This window comes from Dromiciops gliroides, chromosome 4 (assembly GCF_019393635.1).
Source record: "Dromiciops gliroides isolate mDroGli1 chromosome 4, mDroGli1.pri, whole genome shotgun sequence".
NCBI classification, from domain to species: Eukaryota; Metazoa; Chordata; class Mammalia; order Microbiotheria; family Microbiotheriidae; genus Dromiciops; species Dromiciops gliroides.
The window spans coordinates 443,930,754-443,947,310 of NC_057864.1; the positions used below are offsets into that span (position 1 = coordinate 443,930,754).

At 42.3% G+C, this 16,557-nt stretch overlaps 1 protein-coding gene across 2 annotated transcripts in view; it reads left to right on the plus strand.

Moving 5' to 3' along the window:
- Window positions 1-11,621: 11,621 nt before the first annotated feature.
- The window catches only part of VANGL1 (VANGL planar cell polarity protein 1), a 70,199-nt gene continuing 65,263 nt past the window's right edge, over window positions 11,622-16,557 (plus strand). Inside the window, exon 1 of one of the 2 annotated variants that reach the window (XM_044002636.1) lies at window positions 11,622-11,782. The gene's annotated coding sequence lies outside the window, so the exon portion shown is untranslated. The remainder of the gene's footprint in view (window positions 11,783-16,557) is intronic. The other variant, XM_044002637.1, reaches the window with a different exon arrangement.

Sequence of the window (16,557 nt, forward strand, 5' to 3'; positions counted from 1 at the left end):
AGACAGAAACAGACACACACACAGAGACAGAGAGACAGAAACAGACACACACACACAGAGATAGAGACAGAGACAGAAACAGACACACACACACAGAGAGACAGAGAGACAGAAACAGACACACACACAGAGATAGAGACAGAGAGACAGAAACAGACACACACACAGAGACAGAGACAGAGAGACAGAAACAGACACACACAGAGAGACAGAGAGACAGAAACAGACACACACACAGAGATAGAGACAGAGAGACAGAAACAGACACACAGAGAGAGACAGAGACAGAAACAGACACACAGAGAGAGAGAGACAGAGAGACAGAGACAGAAACAGACACGCAGAGACAGAGACAGAGAGACAGAAACAGACACACACACAGAGATAGAGACAGAGAGACAGAAACACACACACACACACACACACACAGAAAGGACCAGTGACAGAACCTTGGGGAACACCCACGTAAGAGGGTAAGTAAGGGGATGAGGAGTCAAGAAAGGAGATAGAAGGGATATAGGAATAGTTGGAGAAATAGGAAGAGAATTAGTTAAGTACTTTAGAAATCAAGTGAAGAACGCGGTATAAGGTATAGATGACTTTTCTAGGTTTTCCCATCTGTCATTTCCAAATTAATGCACAAACTACTAATCGTATCATCATCCTCATCTACTCCAAATTCTAAGTATCTGAACACTTGAAGGAAATAGGAAAGCACATGGACTGAGGCCATGACAGTCAATCCACGAACAAACATTTATTCAATGTTTACTATGTTCTAGGCACTGGGCTAAGCATGGTAAATACAAATCACAAACAAAACCAAAAAACTGTCCCTGTTTTCAAGAGTTCACATTCTATTTTTTTAACTTAAAGTTTTTATGATTTTTATTTTTCAGTCAACAACCATTTGTTCCTAACCCATCTCGGTATTCTTCACCTTTCCCCCACATTGAGCAAATCAAATTGAAACAAAATTAAAAACTGAAGACCCTCAAACATTTGTTGTTCAGTCATTTCTGTCGTGTCCAACTCCTGATTTCAAGCCCAGTGCTCTATCTACTGAGCCACCTAGATGCTCCTGGACACATAGCTGGAAATATAAATCATATATAAGGTCTCCATTGAGTTATGTATCTACCTCAACACAGAACTAGATCTATAAATCAATGGAAACTTTCAATATGTAACAGCACAATGGATGAAGAGCTGGAACTAAACCTGAGTTTAAATCTAACCTGAGACCTTGGGCAAGTCACTTAAGCTCAGCCTGCTTCAGTTTCCTCAAGTATAAAATGGGGATGATAATCACACCTACCCCCCAGGGTTGTTGTGAGGATCAAATGATTTCTTTGTAAAGTACTATACAAACCTCAAACCTCTATGTAAATGACAGGTATTAACATCATCTGAAGTTGTACAACATATTCCCATAGTAGTGATGTCCGATATATGTCTGATCTATGTTGCTTTCTGCATTTTCAGTTCATCACCTTTTCGTTCATTGAGTGGGGTGTATCATTTCATTCTTTTTGACTTATAGCTTATGAATGAGTGGATCCAATCTTAAATTTATCAGAGCCTATAATTTTTTCTCTTCTCTATTGTGTTGCTATCCTCTACATTGTTCTCCTAGTTCTATTCGCTTCACTCAGTATAAGTTCATAAAGGTCTTCCTAGTTTTCTCTGAAATTGTCCATTTCATCATTTCTAATGGCACAAGAATTTTCATATATCACAGTTCTGTTTAACCATTTCCCAATAGGAAGGTGGCCCCTTAGTTTCCAATTTGGGGCTAGCATGAAAAGAAGCACCACAAATAATTTGTACATATAGATCCTTTCCCTCTTTAATTTCTTTGGATGATAGATCCACAAGGGTAGAGTTGAGCCAAAGGGTATGCACAGTTAGCTTTCTAGAATGGCTGGACCAATTCACAGCAAGGAACTTCCATTTCAACAGAAGAGGCCAAATATATATATATAAGACAGGTACATACAACATAGGTAAGACAGAGGAAAGGTAATATTGGAGTGAAGGCAGTTGGGAAAGATCTGGAGATGGGGGTGCTTGAGCTGAGTCTTAAATGAAGATGGGGATAAATTCTAGTGGAGGGGTGTTAAGAGGGAAAGCATCCCAGGAATGGGGAACAGCCAGGGCATATGAAATGTGTATGAAAAGCCTTCATCATTTATTCAGGCCCTCATTGCTTTTGGGCAATTCCTTTATTCATATCTTATTGACTATCACATTCCTTATAGAAATTGCCACAAATTTTTTCTCCTCAAGTCCTGTATTCTACTCCATTCTTTGAACAGAGAAGCAAACTGGGAAGATTGAGACCATCTGATAGAAGCCCCCTCAACTGCTTTCCTCCACACCTCAGAATTATTTTATTTTCTTCCACCTTCTTCTTCTTCCTAATACTAAAAGGATAAAATGGGCTTCCACCTTGCCAAAGCTAACCTTTCTCTCCACTTGTTACTTTGATTTCAGACTCTCTTATCTCCTCCACTAATTGTTTTCTTCTCTCTTAATCTTTAGTCTTCTATATATTTGGTGAAGTGCGTAGAGCCCTGGGCTTGGAATCAGGAAGACCCAGCTTCCTAAGTTCAAATCCAGACTCAGATACTTATTAGCTGTTTGACCCTGGGTAAGTCATTTTAACCCTGTTTGCCTTAGTTCCTTATCTATAAAATGAGCTGGAGAAGGAAATGGCAAACCACTCCAGTATCTTTGCCAAGAAAACCCCTAAATGGGGTCACAAAGAGTCAGTCATGATCTCCAACAAATGCAGTCTTCCCTCTGGCTCCTTCCAGAGGCCTATCCTATCATTAAAAAGTCCTGTTCTCCACCTCCACCACCACCCTGAACAAAAACAAAATATCCCTTGGAGTAGATTACCAGAGTGGAAGGTTAAGACTAAATTCAAGCACATCTGTAAAATGTAATGGGATGAGATGATTTCTGAGGAAGTGGCAGTGCAGAGGAAAGAGTAAGCCAAGCTCCACTCTTGAGTCTGGACAGGAGAGAAACAGTATTTCCCAAGGAAGAGTGTTGTGAGACATATGGTAACTTCAAGGGAAAGTCAAATATCACATTTTAGAAATGGACGTCTAAGAAGGTTTAGTGGGGAAAGTTGGAAGATATAAGGGAATTTTGGTGTAGAGTGGGTATTCCAAGGGCACAGTCAAATGGGGTCAGAGGTGGCTTAGGAGAAAGAAGAGTGAATAGTTAAAGGATTAGTGTTCTTGAAGTATTTGTAGAGTTACACAGCTAGCTTCAAACATGGTAAGACTATAGAATTCTGGTATTTGGCAGGGTGGATGTAGGGAAAGATTTTCCTCTGGGCATGTTATACACTCCATCCCTGTTATTGGCATGTTAGTGGATAGCATTATGGATGCCTAATTTATCTTTTTAACATAAATACTGTAAAGCCCTGCTTTCTCCTACGCCATATCCTTTACTCTAACACTTTGTGTAGTAAAAAGAGGAATAGATTTGGATTCTAGACTCCAGGTTCCGTGTTCTAGATGCGAAATTCTAGATTCCCTGGCTTCCAAGATTCCAGGTTCTAGATGTGGAATTCTAGATTCCAGGTTCTAGATGTGAAATTCTAGATTCTCTGGCTTCCTTTAAGACTCAGCTTCAATCCTACCTTCTGCTAGAGGCCTACATTCCACTCTCCCTTCTAGCATCTTACTTCTGAGATTACCTGTCAATGATACATCTCTTATGTATAAATATAATTTTTTGCATGTTGGCTATCCAATTAGAATGTGAACTCCTTGAGGGTTTTTGTTATTGAGTCTGACTCTTTGTGACCCCATGGACCATATCATGACAATACTGTTCCTGGGGTTTTCTTGGCAAAGATACTGCAATGGTTTATTATTTCCTTCTTCAACAGGTTATGGCAAACAAAGGTTAAGCGACTAGCCAAGGCACACACAGCTAGTATTTGAGGCTGGATTTGAACTCAGGTCTTTCTGACTCTAGGCCCAAACCTCTATCTCCTGTGCCACCTAGCTGCCCTTGAGGGTAGGGTCCAAATTTTTACCTTTTTTTGTGTTATGAGTGCTTAGCACAGTGCCTGTCACATAGTAAGTGCTTAATAAATGCTTGCTGAGTGAATTTTTTGCTGGGGGGGGGCAGTGAGGGTTAAGTGACTTGCCCAGGGTCACACAGCTAGTAAGTATCAAGTGTCTGAGGCCGGATTTGAACTCAGGTCCTCTTGAATTCAGAGCTGATGCTTTATCTACTGCACCACCTAGCTGCCCTGACTGAGTGAATTTGATTAAATCACATCAACTCTTTGTAGATGTTTCCTCATCTATAAAATGTAATTGGGTTAGCTGATATCCAAAGCTGCTTCTAGCTCATCATCACTATAAACTTTTAGCTTATAATAACTGTAAAAACTTATAATAATAATAGCTAACATTTACATGGTGCTTACTATCTGCCAGGCACTTGGTTAAGTACTTTAGAAATATTTTCTCATTTGATCCTCCAAACAAGCCTGGGAGGTAAGTACTATTATCACCCCCATTTTACAGATGAGGAAACTAAGGAAAACATAGGCTAAGTGACTTGCCCAAGGTCACACAGTTAGTAAGTGACTGAGGCTGGGTTTGAACTTAGGTCTTCCAGACTCCAGGCCTGGTACTTTCAATTCATCAATTCTGTTAAAATCTAGTCTCCAGTGACTGGTCCTAACGATAGCATTACCTCAGCCTACTCTTAAAGCCACTCTCAGAGGCCAAATTAGGTTTGTGGTAGGCTATGGGAAAGAAGTATTTATGCCCATGGGCTACATCTTCCTTCAATCCCCAAGTTTCCTTGCCTGGAAGTAAGAGTATTTCTCAAAATTAACTAATGATCAACGTGAAGGGCTCAACTGAAGAGAAGCAGGGTACAACGGGGAGAAGGAAGACACTCAGGAGTGACTTTTAGTGTCCAGAAGGGACATAGCATTGGTATAATGCCACCCCACAGACTGTATGGAATATGAACTGGTTTTCTACCACTTAGTCTGATAAAATTGTTTGTAATAATTAAACCTTGAATCCAAACGTTCTTCTGCTGAGGCTTGTCTTTTGGATTTTACAGGATTCGGCTTGTCTATGTTTTACTGATAAGAGGTGTTAACAGTGCGGGATATAACACAACCAAACCTAGGATACAGGAAGGAAAGGCCTCCTTGAAGAGTTCTGTAGCCAGTCTGTTTAAAGAGTGGAAGGGCAATGGAAAGTGCAGGTGCTGATTCTTCTACCTTTGCCCTGCCCTTTGAGTACCACCACAGAGGGGATGGGTTTGAGGGAAAAGAGTCAAATAGAATCATGTGACAGTGTGGGATATATATCCCAGGATGTATTTTCCTCTTTTGTGAGGCTAGCATTATATTAACAACTCAAGTTAGCTCAGCTGGTTTTGAACATGGTGTTAACAAATATAAGGTGATCAGGTCATTTTCCCAGTCACCCTGTTAGCTTTACACAGAGGGAAAGCGATTTCCCAGTCACAGAACACTGAACTAGATCCTTGAGCTCAGACAGTGTGGTAAAAAGCATTAATGTAACATCTCTAACTGGGCAGCTAGGTGGCATAGTGGATAGGGTGCTGAGCCTGGAGTCAGGAAGACCTGAATTCAAATCCAGCCTCAAACATTTACTAGTTGTGTGACTCTGGGCAAGTCATTTAATCCTGTTTGCCTCAGTTTCCTCATCTGTAAAATGAGTTGGAGAAGGAAATGGCAAACTACTCCAGTATCTTTGCCAAGAAAACCCCAAATGGGGTCATGAAGAGTTGGATATACTGGACAACAAACATCTCTAACTGCCTCCTGGGTATTCCTACCTAGGTATCTCAAGATTATCTCAAACTCAAGTCTAGAATTGAATTCATTGCCTTTTCCCAACATTTGGTTTCTCCTCATAATTTTGCTCTATGCTTGTCAGTGATATGATACCTTTTCCCAGCCAGTCATATTTGAAACCAGAATCATCTTCGATTGCTCCTCTTTTCAGATCTTTTCTGTTAGTACCATATTCAGTCAAGGGCCAGGAATTTTCTTTTCATGATGTCTTATACCCAATATATTCTGTCATCTTTCTAAAACACCACTTTCAACCCAATGAATAATAATAGCAAGAATTTTATATTGTGCTAAAAGGTCTGCAAAGTGCTTTACAAATATTTATCCTCACAACAACCCTAGGAGGTTGGTGCTGTTATTATCCCTATTTTCCAGATATGGAAAGTGACATTGTGACTTGCCCAAGGTCAACCAACTAGTCTAAGGTAGGATTTGAACTCAGGTCTTCTTGACTCCAGGAGCAGCTCTCTTTCCATTCCACCATCTAGCTAAATAAATCATGTAACTGTCCTATTAAAAAATGTATAGCCTTAATGATCTCCCACATCCTATATGACAAATTTCATTTACATTCCTCCATGCTTTGGTTTTTAATAGTCCTTTCAATCCCTTGTCTCCCATTACTCCCATACCTGAATCCTATCTTGCAGCCAACCTAATCTACTCATTTTCCTTAAATAGGACATTCTTGCCATCCTGACATATGTTCATACCATTTCTCTGTTCTTAAAGGTTCAACTCTAATCCCCAATCTCCTAAATCCCCTTATCTGAACAACTATAAAATGTTTATACTACTTGGAACTTTTCATTCAATATTTATTATCTACTATCAATCAACCTAGCAATAAACACTTAAGTGCCACCTTGTGCCAAGTCTGCCAAGTGGTCTGATGGTAGGTAGGTAAGACATAATTTCTGCCCTCACGGTACCCACAATCTAATAGGGGAGATAAGAAATCTTCACAAATGTTACTACTATAAGGGAGCCTGTAATAAGAGGTACAGGACAGGCACAAAGTATCATGGGAAAATGAAGTGAACCCTAAAGGGGAATTTTCAAAAAAAAAATAGCTTATCTTTTAAAGCATCAAAAATGTTATTTTAAAAAGTTCTTTCAATTGAATTCAATCCAATAAGCATCTATTAAGTGTCCAATATGGATAAGGACTATGCTAAACCCTATGGTCAAAATGAAAACAAATAAAACAGCATCTCTGACTTTGGGCAGCAGAGATGGGGAACCAGAAGGCTATTTACTCCAGGAGTGTCAAAGCCAAAAAGGAATAGGGCTACTAATTTGTACATAAGGATCTCTGAGGTGGCATATTGACTTGTTTTTAAGATATAATGTTATCTATATTTTATATTTTATGTAGTTTTGCTAAATATGTCCCAATTACATTTAATTTGGTTCAGGCTATAGTCAGGGGTATTATGGGCTACATGGAGCTGGTGCTGTGTTTGACATCTCTGACCTAGCATACCCACCTCTTTTTACAGATGAGAAAACTGAGGCCCATTGAGGTTGTGAGTTGCCCAAAGATACACAGGCAGTAAATGCCAGTGGTAGGATTCCAAACTATGTCCTGTCACTCCCAAACCTGCACTCTTTCCATGGTACCAAGCTGCCTCCCTAGTAGTTAAGAATCAACACACACACACACACACACACACACACACACACACACATACACATACACACACACACACTCACACACCATTCAAAAAGAGGATGTTAAGTGAATTGAATAAAGAGGTAGGGATGGATTCCTGGACCTATGATTTTATCATAAAGGGATGCTACTGTATGGAAACTCCTTATCAGAACTGGTTCAGAGGTAGAGCCAAGACGGCAGAGAAAAGGTAATGACTCACCTGAGCTCTACCCCAAACCTCTCCAAATGCCTTTAATAATGCCATTAAACAATTCCTGGAGTAGCAGGACCCACAAAAGGACAGGATGAAATAATTTTCCAACCAAAGACAATTTAGAAGGTCAGCAGGAAAGGTCTGTTGTACCAGGAGAGTGGAACGCAGTCCAATGCAGACCCTGACAGCACAGCAAGCCCAGCAAACCAGAGGTAGGTTTTGGGAGCCACTGAATCAGTAGTGGTGGTGGCTGCTTCCAGAGATTTCTGCCCACAGATGGGAAGGGGGTCAAATAACTGATCAGGAGATTATAAGGGTCTCTTTTCTGGCACTGGGGGCAGGACTCGGTTGCTTTGCCCATACTCAGATCCAGGTCTCAGTCCTGAGTGGCAATCCCAGGGCAAGGAAGAGTACCAGAAGTACACCAGAGCTTACAGTGGAGCAGGTGGTACTCACAGTTCCAGGGCATAAAAGGGGGCTTGTGGTCATTCACAGACCAGAACAAAGGCCAGGACAGTAGTAAACACACCTCTCCTTAAATCAAACCTCCTTGGAAGAAATCAAAACTTACTGGTGCCTAAAAGTATCTCTGAAAACAGTTGTACAAAACCCCCGAAGCTTGGGACAGTGTGCCCTTCACCCTGGAAACAGATTCCTACTTTGACAAAGGGTTAAAAGTCAAGAAATAGACTGGAAAAATGAGCAAACAACAGAAAAAAAAATTCTGACCATAGAAAATTTCTATGGTGACAAGGAAGATCAAAGGACATACTCAGAAGAAAATAGCAAAATCTCCCAGAAGAATATGAATTGGTCTCAGGTTACGGAAGGGCTCAAAAAGGACTTTGAAAAATCAAGTAAGAGAAGTAAAGGAAAAATTGGGAAGAGAAATGAGAGTGATGCAAGAAAATCATTAAAAAAGGGTCAACAGCTTGGTAAAGGAGACACAAAAAATACTGAAGAAAATAACACCTTAAAAACAGACTGGCCCAAATGATAAAGGAAGTACAAAAGGCCAATGAGGAGAACCATGCCTTAAAAAGCAGAATTGGCCAAATGGAAAAAGAGGCACAAAAATTCACTGAAGAAAATAATTCCTTAAAAATCAGAATTGAGTAAATGGAAGTTAATGACTTTATGAGAAATCAAGAAACAATAAAACAAAACAGAAAGAAAAAAAAGAAGAAAATGTGAAATATCTCATTGGAAAAACAACTGACCTAGAAAATAGATCCAGGAGAAATAATTTAAAAATTATTGGACTACCTGAAAGCCATGAACAACAACAACAAAACTTTCAAATAATTATCATGGAAAACTGCCCTGTTATTCCAGAACCAAAAGGTAAAATAGAAATTGAAAAATCCACAGATCACCTCCTGAAAGAGATCCCAAAATGAAAACCCCAGTAAAATTATAGCCAAATTCCAGAGCTGCCAGGTTAAGGAGAAAATATTGCAAGCAGCCAGAAACAATTCAAGTATTGTGGAGTCATAGTAAGGATGATACAAGATTTAGCAGCTTTTGCATTAAAGAATTGGTAGATGATATGATATTCTGGAGGGGGCGGGCAAAGGACCTAGGATTACAACCAAGAATTACCTAACCAGGAAAACTAAATATAATCCGTTGTCGGGTGAGTGGGTGAAAAATGGACATTCAGTGAAACATAGAACTTTCAAGCATTTTTGATGAAAATATGAGAGGTGAAGAGAAAATTTGACTTTCTAATTCAAGACTCAAGAGAAGCATAAAAAGGTAAACAGAAAAATCATGAGGGACTTAAGCTGTTAAGCTTCCTAAATGGGAAGATGATACATGTAACTCTTAAGAACTTTCTCATTATTAGAGCAGTTAGGAATACACACGCACACACACAAACATATATATATATATATATATATATATATATATATATATATATTTGAATATGAAGGGATGATATTTTAAAAACATCAAATTAAGGGATGAGAGAGGAATGCACTGGGAAAAAGGGAAAGGGAAAGGTAGAATGGGGCAAATGATCTCACATAAAAGAGGCAAGAAAAGGCTTTTACAGTGGAGGGGAAGATGAGGGGAAAGGGGGGGGGAAGTGATTGAACCTTATACTCATCAGAATTGGGTCAAAGTGGGAATAACATGCACACTCAATTGGATATACAAATCTCTTACCCTATAGGAAAAGTATGTAGAAAAGGGGATAAGAGAAGGGGAATGCAGAGTGATAGAAGGATGGGCAGACTGGGGGAGGTGATAGTCATAAGCAAAACACTAGAGAGAGAGAACATAATAAACAGGGGGAAACATAGTTAGCAATCATAACTGTGAAAAAAATTGAAGCAAGTTTCTCTAAAAAAAATACTCATTTCTCAAACTTATAGAGAACTGAGTCAACTTTATAGAAATAAGAGCCATTCCCCAATTGATAAATGATCAAAAGATATGAACAGTTTTCAGATGAGGTAACCAATATGCCATCTAGGATCTAGTTTATAATAGGGAATATTACATACCATCAAATGTATTCAATTTGTCTGTAAAGTGCTAGTAAATAGATTTTGATTGAGGTTTCTAAAGAACTCTCTTGTGAATACAATCATGATGATAGGGCATCTGTATCACTCAAGGTTTCCTTACTTTTTGTTATTAGCTATGTTTTAAATAGTGTTACTTGATGGATCATTCAGCGCCTTCTGGATCTTCATAATATCCTTGAGAAGTTTTTTTTTTTTTTTTACTTCTTACACTTTTGTAATTGATTCAGGGGTGTGAAGTTCCTTGAGGGCAGGAACTATTTTGATTTTTTTAATCTTTGTAATTCTATACACTTGTAAAACAGAGCATGGTGCTATACTGGAGCTGGCCTTAAAACCATGAAAATCTTAGTTCAAAACCTTCCTTTGTAGCACTCTGGCTGTGTGATAATGGGTAAATCACTTAAGCCCTCTGCAAACTCAAGATGACTACACAGCTGAGTTGGTACAGCTGTGCATTGATAAAAGGGAGCACTTCATATACCAAAGAAATGACAGGTTCTAAGAAAAAGGGGGGAGGGAGGGAATGGGGTGTTGGCGTGGTATCTAGCATGTTAATAAATATTTGTTTAAATTAAATTCGAACCCTGGTCTCCTGGGCATTGTTTTTTTTTAAACAAACAAACAAAAAAACCCTATATAAATGCTAGCTATTTTCATTTCTTTGAACTTTCGACTAGACTGTCCACTCCATGGCGGCAGGTTCTAGATCTTACCCTTCTCTTGGGCGCTTTCCAGTGCTTCATATAAGGCTAGGCATCCAATAGGCACTAAATAAATACTTGTACCCCTTTACCAGACATTCGGCTGGAGGAGGGGAAAGAGGGGAGCGGAGGTCAGCACATTGTTGGTTTCTGCAATAAAAGGGCTGCTATCCCAAACCATCCAATCCGATTTAATCCGATTTAACCCAACGGGCATTTATTAAGCGCCTACTAGGTGCAAGACACTACAGTGCCGGTGGCTAGGGCTACGGGAACAAAACGGAAATCTGTGCCTGTCCTCCAGGTGCTTACATTCCACACGTCGGATACAACGTGCCAGAAGATGTAGGGGGTTAGTGGCATCGGGTTGGCGGTCTTCCGGGAGGTGGGTGCCGGGGGAGGAAGGGGCTCCCAGCGTGCGGGGTCTGTGCCTGGGTGGTGTGCGTTGCGGGGAGCCCAGGACTCCGCCCTAGTGCCTGCAGGTGGGCAGGGCAGGGCAGGGCTGCGCTGCGCCGAGCTGCTCTGGCTGCGCTCCCGGCGGCTTCTTGGCTTCTGGCCGCGCCGGGCTCGGGCTTGGGCTCGGGAGCTCGCTCGCTCGCTCTCTTTCTCGGCGGCGGGGCTGGGCTCCGGGCTGCGGGGCGGTGCCGGGACAGGAAGCGGAAAGCAGCAGCGGAGCGGCGGCGGCAGGGCTGCGCGGAGCCTCTGCACGGAGCCCAGCGCAGGCCGCAGAGCCGGGGGGCTGCTGGGCGCCGAGACCCCGCGCCGGGGTCGTCCGCACCCGCCGGGACCCAGGTGAGCCCCGGGTAAGGCCACGAGGGACTGGGCCAGGGAACTGAAGCTCGAGCAGTGCCTGGAAGCGGACCTCCCGGGGGAGACGCCCCCCACTCAGGGACCCCGCATCTCCCCGCAGCGCCCCTCCATCCCCGGGACTGCGCTCCCTCCCTCTACCCAGGCTTGGGGCCCCGATTCCCTCCTCTCCCAACCAGGGACCCTTCCCGTTTCTGCTGGTTAGAGGACCCCGCCCCATTTCTCTCTCCCCCTGACCCTGGGAACCTTGCTTCCCCCTAGTCCCCCAACATATGTACCCTCGTTTCCCGCCGCACCCTTCTCCCCCGACTCTGCAGCCTCACATCTGTACGTGGTGCCAAGATGCCCTTCCCAGCCCCAGGACGCCCCTCTTCCTTTTCCCTAGTCTTGGGGGGTGGTGGTGGTTCGGAAAGGTCTACTCCGGAGCGCAATTTTCGGGGCGCCCCGAGCGTGGCGAAACAAGAGCCTGCTTTACGCTCTTGGCCGCATCCCAAGCGGTTTATCCGCTGCAGCGGGTCCCAGGGAGGCCCTGGGTGGCCGGCCAAGGATAGGACTTGGCTGCATTAGGGCCGGCTCTGGACCTCCGAGAAGAGGGGAACAAAGATCCCCGTGGCTTTCCCAGCCAGGCGCTGAGCCTGATCTAGAGCATCAGCCGGTGACCCCGGAGCTGCCCAGTCTGAGGCTGGACTGGGGGCGGGGGGGGTGCCTATTTCACACCTCCCTTACATAACTGAGCCATCCCTGAAGGCCCAGCCGGCCGAGCCCCGCTGCGCTTCAGGGAGCAACAGGCAGGTAGGAGTTTACTTTTAAAAAACGCCGGGGTGGAGCAGAAATAGGCTGGCAGAGGCGCAGCGCCGAAACCCCTCCTAGGATAACTCCTGATCCACGCCAGGGCAGAGGCAGCCACAGGACAGGACCTCACTTCCTCCCCCAGCCTTTGAACTGCCACAAGAAACGAGGCTAGTAAAAGAAGTGCAAAGAAAGCATTATAAAATTTTAAACGCGTTGGTTCGGAGAGACTAGAGCTCCTTAGGAAGGAGGGCCTGGCTGTCATGGAATCCTATTCTGCTGCCTTCCCCGCCTCACATACCCCCTCCCCCATGAGTGAGTGAGTGAGTGAGTGAGTGTGTTCGTTCCTCGTAGGCAGTTTTTTCTAGTTTTGACCTGGCGTCCCTAACACTTAACACAATGACTTGCTCATAGTAGGCGCTTACATGCTTTTTGGATCGAATTAATTAATTGCTTGCTTTACTTATCTGAAGAGTAGACAAAATCCTTACTTAATGAGAGTTTTAGGTGGTGCATTTAGCCTCTACTTAGAAAGTGTTAGCAGGCATATTATGGCAGGGTTTTTGTTTTGTTTTTGTTTTTTGGGGGGGTTTTTCTAACTGGATGCATGGGAAATGCCTGTATATTTTTAGCCACTCTTTTGAAAAGCAAGTTAAGCTGTAAAGAGTCTGGCGTCATCACTGACATGTTTTTAAAATTTTGCAGGGGCTGCTGAAAAATATTATAACTTGTATCACTAATCAACAATGCTAATTAACATTCTCTTTCCAAGGGGTGGGTTGTTTGATTACATGTCTCCTAAGAGTCTTTAAGTGAGATGGCAGAAACTGTCTGAATCTAGGGAGGCATAATTAGCCATTTTATGTAACCACTAATTAGAGTTTTTAGGGTTGAATTAAGTCAATGTGATATAGTTGGGGCTTTGATTTGTGGGAGGGAACTTGTTTTACAGTTCAAAGAAACAACACACTGGACATAAACCATGTCTATGGCCTTCCCAGATTTGGGGTGCCACTCAATGTAATTAGAAAATGATGTAGGTGGTGTTTCCCTCACGATGATGGGGGATCAGGGTGTTGATTCTTAATTTGGAAGTAAAATGTGGGTAAGAAGAATTTTGCCAGTGCCACATTTGGAGACATCATTTGTCTGCCAGTATACTGTTAGCCTTACGTGGATTTGGACTTCTGTGAAAGCACAGGAATGGTAGCAGTATGACAGATTTCAATTCTGGACTCCTAAAGAAAAAGTCAATTTAACAGTAGTCTTTTCTATTGTAAAATAAAGAGTTCTTTCAAGGGGTGTTACTCCTGCCCCGACCCCCCCCCCATACCTGTTATTACTGAGGGACTGGCTGGGCCACATTTGTATCTATGGGCAGCAGATGAAATTGAAGGATGGATAGATGATGGTTTTGAAGAATTTATGACTTATTTATCCACCTGTTAGTCAAAAGGCTTCCCCTGTGAGTGCTGTATTGCTCTAGAATTTCTAATGAAACTGATCGAAATAGGCCAGTGAAAGCACCATTTCCGGATGGCTGCATTTCGGGTGAGAGGGCAAGGGGGCAGGCCAGCTGCCCCCAAGGGTGGCTTTGGCTGTCTAGGGATGGACTCTCTATCAGAGATCTCTTATTCCCTAGCCTGAATGTGTTACTAAGGGTACATGTATGTTTCTCTGCTGTCGGTTTCAATTCTTGTCATCATTATCAACTCTTACCATGCTGAGCCTTCACTGTGTCAGACACCCTAGGGAGTTTGCTACAAAAGAAATGGAAGGCATGGAAGAAGAGGGGGAGGGAGAGGGCACACCTGAATAAAAATCATACTTCAGATACCCCAAATACTAAACCCAATTCCTAAACACTTGCAGCTGTTCAAATACATGTACATCAATGATAAAAGGTTCGAAAAAGGGATTAGAGTGATTGGATCTTTGAGACTAGATGATCTCTAAAGAGACATTTCATCTGGGGAGGGAGCTGAAATCTGTAGGTCAATGGAGGCAGAAGGAGCCTGCCATTTCCTTTCCATGTGACCAATGGCAGAGAAGCATTCGTTGACGAGTGGTGACAGAGAAGTGACTTGAAGATTCAGTAAGCATTACTGAACATTGTCACCAAGCCGGGGAGATGAGCCCTATGGTAGGGTAGAAGGAGGCTTGAATTTGTTGTCTAGCCTGGGGTTCAAATCCAGGTTTTCTTGGTAAGGATGTAGGGAAATCATTTTGCCTCTTGCCTCACTGGGTTTCAGTTTTCTCATCTCTAAAATGAGAAGGTTCACTGTTATGATCCCTAATGGCCTTTCCAATCCTAGATCTTGAGTTGTTCATATCCTCTAGATCATAGGGCTGGCGAAATTCACGGAGATCCATGCCACACATTCTCCCTTCCCAATTCTATGCTGACATATGCATTCATATACTTCTTCCCCACCCCCACCCCCCAGTCTCTCTGTCTCTCTTCTCCCTCTCATCTTCCACTTCCTCTCATCTTGATTCATCATCCTGATATTAGGGCACGTAGATCAGTGATAAAGAAGAGTAAAAAAGAATAGATAAAAAAAAATTTAATGAATATTATAAGGTCTGCAAGTAGTTTACCAGTAAAGTGAACACCTCCATGAGAGCAGAGCTATCTCTTATCTAAGTAGTTCCTCTGGTGTTGGCACAATGGGTACTTAATATTTGTCAAATAAATTTTAAAATTAAACTTTAAAATCTCATGGTGTTAGATAGTACTCCCTCAGGGGACTTAGAAGTTTCTGCCACCATAACTAGGAAGATTAATTAACCTTCTGAAGCCTCCGAAGCAGCTAAATGGATGGTCAAGGGGTTGTTCAGTCTTGTCCGAGTCTTTGTAATTCTATTTGGGGATTTCTTCTCCAGCTCCTTTTACAGATGAGGAAACTGAGGTAAATAAGGTTAAGTGACTCACCCAGGGTCATCTAACTAGTAAGTGTCTGAGGCCAGATTTGAACTCAGAAAGAAGAGTCTTCTTGATTCCAAGCCCAGAGTCTCTGAACACTGAGCCCCCAATCCACCCTCAGACACTTGCTAGCTATGTGACTCTGGGCAAATTGCTTAACCTCTGTCTGCCTCTGTCTCCTTATCTATCAAGTGAGGATAATAATAGCACCAATCTCTCTGGGCTGTTGTGAGGATCAAATGAGATAACATATGTAAAATACTTTGCAAATGTTTAAGTGTTATATAAATGCTAGTATTAGTCTATTTTTTGAAGGATTGAGGTAGTTCAGTGTATAGAGTGCTGGGCCTGGAGTCAGGAAGACCCGAATTCAAATCTAGTTCCAGACATTTACTAGCTGTGTGACCCTGGGCAAGTCACTTAACCTCTGTCATAATCCAGTGGAGAAAGAAATGGCAAACCACTTCAATATCTTTGCCAAGAAAATCCCATGGACAATATGGTTGACAGGGTCACGAAGAGTCGAACACAACTGAACAAAAAGAAACAAAAAAATAGTCTGTTTAGCTGTAAAAAGATCGGTTGGATGGAATGGTTCTTAAAGTCCCTTTAATCTCAAAAGTATTAGAAAAGTTCCATACGCATTGTACCCAGTTCGTGCAGCTACACAGTATCCACCGCCTCCCCAACTGTAGTTGTTCTTTGGTTTACCAGACAGATGTTTTTGGCTATAAAGTTAGCATCAAACAAATTCTTTTAGCTGGCCAGTGGTAAAATAATCACAATTATTATGACAGCAAAATGGCAAAATAATTATAAAATTGAAGATATATTCCCATAGAAAAGATTATTTTTGTTCCAAGACATGAGGAAAACCCACAAAATACAGCATTTTTTTTTTAAATCGTGTATTTAAAGGATTTAAAGGACCATCCTCCCATTTGGTACCTTGATGGATGTGGGATTTCACTGGGGTGGGTCCTCCTTCCACAGATGTACAGGAAGATGCTTCTAACCCCCTCATTTCACAGATAAGGCAAATGAA